Source organism: Lycium barbarum, chromosome 4 (genome assembly GCF_019175385.1).
Source record: "Lycium barbarum isolate Lr01 chromosome 4, ASM1917538v2, whole genome shotgun sequence".
Classification (NCBI taxonomy): Eukaryota; Viridiplantae; Streptophyta; class Magnoliopsida; order Solanales; family Solanaceae; genus Lycium; species Lycium barbarum.
This window is the reverse complement of record NC_083340.1, coordinates 116,006,665-116,013,465: the sequence shown is the minus strand read 5'-3', so window position 1 is coordinate 116,013,465 and position 6,801 is coordinate 116,006,665. Positions and strand designations below refer to the sequence as shown.

The 6,801-nt window shown below is 37.0% G+C and overlaps 1 long non-coding RNA gene across 1 annotated transcript; it reads left to right on the top strand.

The window, feature by feature from the left end:
• Positions 1 to 1,652: 1,652 nt before the first annotated feature.
• LOC132638533 (uncharacterized) lies at positions 1,653 to 5,516 on the top strand. Its single transcript, XR_009581783.1, has 3 exons — positions 1,653 to 2,483; positions 3,914 to 4,035; positions 5,276 to 5,516. It is a non-coding gene; the product is annotated as an uncharacterized LOC132638533 (long non-coding RNA).
• The last annotated feature ends 1,285 nt before the right edge of the window (positions 5,517 to 6,801 follow it).

The window sequence follows — 6,801 nt, the reverse complement described above, 5'->3', positions numbered from 1 at the left end:
ATTATCTGCAATACCTCAACACAAAATCACATTCCAATTTTCGAAGCCAACAAGAAAAGCAACAAACCCCATCTCCTCCAATCTCGTCTCTCGAAAATATTTCCCAAAAAACATTCTCTCTAGATTTTTTACTTTCTGCGTATATATCTTCGGGAAACTCTGTGAGATCGTAGACCCTGTCATTCTAGATGTCACATATAATGGAGCTAGTATAAAAGTTTTTGTGAATGATTAGTGTTGGATCATCATATGATTAGGAGCCAAGTTTCTTTCCAAATAATAAAAAAAGATAATGGCATACATTTCACGACCATACATGCCACAAAAAGTTGGTTAAAATAACACATGCCCTTCGTATTATATTAGGTTTGCACAAGAAGAGCATGAGTCGGCTCATATAGGGATTCACATTCAGGTTTTTTATTTGGTTTTGCATTATTCAGTATTAGTTTTTTATTTTGATCAAATGTCATCCTATCCCAACCAAAATAAATTTGGTTTGGCTAATTTCGGATCTTAGCTTCTTCTATGGTGTGAAATCACTAATGACAGTAAATATCTATTGAAAAGCCTCAACGACTTATGCTTCATCCAGTCAGCTACCTCCTAAATGCACAAATCTAGCTGACCCTTGATGTTGAGGAAATTTGCAGCGGATATGATGATAAAGAGTGTTATGAAACTAGTATCCATAAATCCTTTGTCGTGATACTTTATTTCTCCTTGGTTTGATGTCAAGTGGTGTATTTTGAGGTATTTATTGATCGTGGCTATGATCTATGTGCCAACTTTGAAGAGTGGGATGCCGCGAACGATGCATCCATCTTCAACCATTTTTTTGATCTTCAATGACTTTATGGAAATGGATTCTTCCAATTCAAACCCATCACCATCTGAGGATTTCAAGGTCAAAAACCTCTTCTCTGTGGTTGGTAATGCTGGCGCTGCCATTGTTCCAAATTTTGGGTTTGCGACTATGTGCACTACTTTTAATTTTATAATAGTTTAATTGGTAAGTCCTAATAAATATTTTTAATTAAATACCAGATCAGATTATCATATTTGCATTATTATAATATTTATCTTGATTTTTTAAGGTTATTAGTTTCTCTGCACGTGCTTTGCACATGTATGCCGAATTATGTAGTATATGATTTTGTAAGATAATATTAATATATTAAAATAAAAATTTAATAAATTCACCAATATCCACCATGAAAGGGGTGAGCCATAACAAATGAGAAACTATCCGACTCAACTCAAACATCTTGACTCTTATATAGCTAGCCTCGGACTGTAATAGGTATATGCAAAGATGCCACCAATGCCAAATACACAGAGACTTGATACGGGTCCCACCAAGTGAACTCAACGCACTGATCTCACCCTATCCTTTTGTCGCATGGATGATGGATGTAAACGGTGACATTTAACCTTAATTTTATGGGCTAATTTCACATTTAAAAAATCATTAATATTTTGTTATAGAAAAGTTTAGTTCACTGAATTCATGGAATATTTACAAGATCTATTTACAAACTTTCATTAAGGGTATTTCCGACATAATGTCCTATTTTCTGCAATATCACCATACAAATCACATTCCAATTTTCGAAGCCAACAAACAAAGAAACGAACCCCATCTCCTCCAATCTTGTCTCTCAAAAATATTTCCCAAAAAAAAAAAAAATTCTCTCTACATTTTTTTATTTTCTGCGAATATATCTTCTGTAAACTCAGTGAGATCGTAGACCCTGACATTCTAGATGTCACATATAAGGAAGCTAATATAAAATTTTTTGTGAATGATTAGTGTTGGATCATCATATGGTTAGGAGCCAAGTTTCTTTCCAAAAAAAAGAAAAACAATGGCATACATGTCACGATCATACATGCCACAAAAAGTTGGAAAACATTATACATGCCCTTCATATTATATTGGGTTTGCACAAGAAGAACATGAGTAGGCTCATATAGGGGTTAAAATTCAGGTTTTTTAATTTGGTTTTGCATTATTTGGTCTTAGTTTTTCATTTTGATCAAATGTCATCCTATCCCAACCAAAATAAATTCGATCTGGCTAATTTGGATCTCAGCTTCTTCTATGGTGTGAAATCACTAATGATATTAAATATATGTGGACCAGACTCAATGACTTATGCTTCATCCTGTTAGTTACCTCCTTAATGCACAAATCGAGCAAACCCTTGATGTCTAGGAAATTTGCGGTGGATACGACGTTAAAGAGTGTTAAGAAATTAGTATCCATCAATACCTTGTCGTGATGCTTTATTTCTTCTTGGTTAGATGTCAAGGGATGCATTTTGAGGTACTTAATGATCGTGTCTAGGTTTTCTGTGCCAACTTTGAAGAGTGGAATTCTGCCAACGACGCATCCATCTTCAACCATTTTCTTGATCTTCAATGACTTAATGGAAATGGATTCTTCCAATTCAAACTCATCACCATCTGAGTATTTCAAGGTCAAAAATCTCTTCTCTGTGGTTGGTAATTCTGACGTTGCCATTGTTCTAAATTTTGGGTTTGCAACTATGTTCACTACTTTTAATTCTATAATAAGATTAATTGGTAAGTCCTATTAAATATTTATAATTAAATACTAAATCAGATTATCATATTTGCATTATTATAATATTTATCTTGATGTTTTATGGTTATTAGTTCCTCTACACATGCTTTGCACGTGTATGCCGAATTATGTAATATACGATTTTTTAAGATAATATTAATATATTAAAACAAACATTTAAAAAATTCTCCAATATCCACCATGAAATGGATGAGCCATAACAGATGAGAAGCTACCCGACTCAACTCAAACATCTTTACTCTAATATAGCTAGCCTCCGAATATATTAGGTATGTGCAAAGATGCCACCAATGCAAAATACATGGAGACTTGATTCGAGTCCCACCAAGTGAACTCAATGCAGTGAAGTCACCCAGCCATTTCCCGTATGGGTAGTGGACATCATTGGTGAAATTTAACATTAATTTAATGGGCTAATTTCGCTATTAAAGATAATCAAATATTTTTGATAGACAAATGTTCACCGAATTATGGGAATCCTTACAAGATCTATTTATAAACTGTCATCGAGGGTATTTCTGACATAACATCTTATTATCAGCAATACCTCAATACAAATCACATTTCAATTTTCGAAGCCAGGAAGCAAAGCAACAAACCCCATCTCCTCCAATATTGTCTCTCAAAAATATTTCCCAAAAAAAATTATCTCTAGATTTTTTATTTTTTGCGTATATATCTTCTGGAAGCTCAGTGAGATCGTAGACCCTGTCATTCTAGAGGTCACATATAAGGAAGCTAATATAAAAGTTTTTGTGAATGATTAGTGTTGGATCATCATATGGTTAGGAGCCAAGTTTCTTTCCAAAAAGAGAAAACAATGGCATGCACTTCACGACCATACATACCACAAAAAGTTGGCAAAAATTATACATGCCCTTCGTATTATATTGGGGTTGCACAAGAAGAACATGAGTAGGTTTATATAAGGGTTAACATTCAGGTTTTTAATTTGGTTTTGCATTATTCAGTCTTAGTTTTTCATTTTGATCAAATGTCATACTATGCAAACCAAAATAAATGTGGTTTGGTTAATTTCGGATCTCAGCTTGTTCTATGGTGTGAAATCACTAATGATATTAAATATCTATTGAACAACCTCAACGACTTATGCTTCATCCTGTCAGCTACCTCCTTAATGCACAAATTGAGGAAACCCTTGATGTCGAGGAAATTTGTGGCCGATACGACGTTAAAGAGGGTTTTGAAAATAGTATCCACAAATCCCTTGTTGTAATGCTTTATTTCTTCTTGGTTTGATGTCAAGTGATGCATTTTGAGGTATTTAATGATCGTGGCTAGGATTTAATGAAGAGTGGGATGCTGCCAACGATGAATCCATCTTCAACATTTTCGTGATCTTGAATGACTTAATGGAAATGGACTCTTCCAATTCAAACTCATCACCATCTAAGTATTTCAAGGTCAAAAACCTCTTCTCTGTGGTTGGTAATTCTGACGCTGCCATTGTTCCAAATTTTGGATTTGCGACTATGTGCACTACTTTAAATTCTATAATAGTTTAATTGGTATGTTCTAATAAATATTTTTAATTAAATTCCAAATCAGATTATCATATTTGCATTATTATAATATTTATCTTGATTTTTTAAGGTCATTAGTTTCCCTGCACGTGCTTTGCACATGTATGCCGAATTATGTAGTAAAAGATTTTGTAAGATAATATTAATTTATTAAAATAAAAATTTAATAAATGCTCCAATATCCACCATTAAAGGGCTGAGCCATAACAAATGATAAGCTATCCGACTCAACTTAGACTTCTTGACTCTGATATAGCTAGCCTCGGACTGTAATAGGTATGTGCAAAGTTGCCATCATGTTATGGGTACTTCTACAATTTTAATTGTATAGTTCGTATGAATGCCATAGCTGGGCTCTATCTGATAGTATAGTAAGATCTTTGGATCTGTGATTGGGGTCTGATGCCCGTACTTTATGTCTCTTATTGTGATTATTTGCCTTTCTTGTCTGTTTGTGTGCATGTCACTCATACATATAACCTCGTTGTAATGAAAAGAAGTAAAAAGGTGAGGCCTTTATGGTGTTGCAAACATGAGATTGGATTCTATGCTATTATACTTTTTTTTGACTTGATACATGCCATATTCATGTTTTACATGTATTTATGCATACGATTTGAGGATATGATTGTAAGTCCAATGGGATCTTATTACGGATGAGTGATGGCGTTAGCACATTATATTGGCACTTGAGCCCGGTTGGCTATGAGACAGGCTATTGAGATATGATATGATTAAGGTCGTGATCCGAGAAAACTACCGGAGCGGCGATATATGGGCCTCATGAGCCCCTCACGGGTCACGATTCGTTGATATTCGAACGTGTGTATCTCGGGAAATGGAAACAAAGGCCTTGTATCGCATTGTATATCATGCATCAATTTACTATTATTTATTATTATTGCTGCTACTTTTTGTCTTTTTCTTGGAAATCTATTTGTTACGTGGATTTAGTTATTATTATGCTTTTTATGGTATTTGGACTAATCGCAGACAAGTGTGGTTGTAACATCAAAGACCAACCCTCATCTCCGTTCCTGAAAAGGTTGGTCAACGATGCATGCTGAGTACCTGTTGGTTAACTCACGCTGCACTTGCTGCACGTTTTTTTTGTGTGCAGGCTCAATTCCCAGCACTATTGGAGGCCGCGACTATCTGGTCCCTTGTTGAGCTGCTTGCTGATATTTGGGGTGAGCTCCATGGCTTCTGGAGGGCTGCAGATCTTTCCTTATCCTTATTTCCCTATCTTTTCCATTTTTCAAACAGTTTATCACGCACTAGATTCTTATCACTCTTAGTTGGTCCTTGTATTATGATGACATCTGATTTTGGGGATTTATTGTAATAACAACTTAGTATTTAATCTGAGATTTCTTAAGACTTATGAAATGACTTGTATGCTTTATTTTTCGCACTTAGATTTCATTTCATTTATGGATGTGTTGGCTTACTAGTACGGTGGGACTAGTGCCATCATGACTTGGGATTTTGGGTTGTGACAAATAGGTATCAGAGCCCTAGGTTAATCGATCTCACCAATACAAGGACAATGTCTATTAGAGACTTACGGATGGGTGCGAAGAGCTCTGTACTTATCCTATGGAGGCTACAGGACATTTAGGAAAATTCACATTTTTGATTCCTTATCGTGCGTATTTGCTTCTAGTATGTTCGAAGACTTCTTTGTTTCTTTCTCCCACAGATGGTGAGGACACGGTCAGCAGCTGTAGGTGGTCAGGGTCTAGCACCAGCACCCGTACCTGCTCTCAGAGGTACTAGGGGAGGCAGAGGATGAGGTAGAGGTAGAGGCCGAGGCCGAGCTGGAGGCTGTGTTGCTAGAGCACCCGCTGCCGCTCATGATCCTACCCGTTAGGCGTCTACCAAGCAAGAGGGTGGTAACCCGGTCGAGGATGAGGTACCCGTGGAGGTAGCAAGTCAGGCTTTCTTGGTTCCCGCCGTTGCAGAATTTTCTCAGGATGCTATAGCTTGCCTTCTAAGTTGCATGGATTTGATGTCTCAGACAGGCATGATCCTGAATGTTTCAGAGGATCTCAGACTCGGGTAGGAGCACAGACTCTAGAGCAGGTATCTACAGATTTCAGAACTCCAGGAGTGTGGCTAGCCACCGCTGTGGCTTCTCGAGCTATTTGGTCCCTAGGTTCAGGTGCTGTTACCATGGGTATAGCTCTTCTAGGTATTGTTGACCAGTGGTTCAGCCTACTATGACTGTTGATGAGCAGAGGAGATGGGATAATTTTGGCAAAATGAAGTCACAGACCTATGATGGACATCCAGATGCTGATGCTTATGAGTTCTTGGTTAGCTGCCATAAGAGATTGGACACCTTTGGACTAGTGGAGTCCAATGGTGTGGGGTTTATGGCTATGCTGATGATTGGTCCCGCCAAGTAGTGATGGAGGACATTCTTGGAGACTAGGCCTGTTGGATCACCTCCGCTTAATTGGGAGGAGTTTTCAAAAGTTTTCTTGGAGAAGTGGATTCCTTTCAGCCTGCCTAAGGAGAGGCATGAGAGATTTGATCATCTTGAGTAGGGTTATATAAGTGTTACTAAGTACGAGATGGAGTTTCATGCCTTGTCCCGTTGTGCTTTGACTCTTCTACCTAATGAGGCAGATAGGATCCATA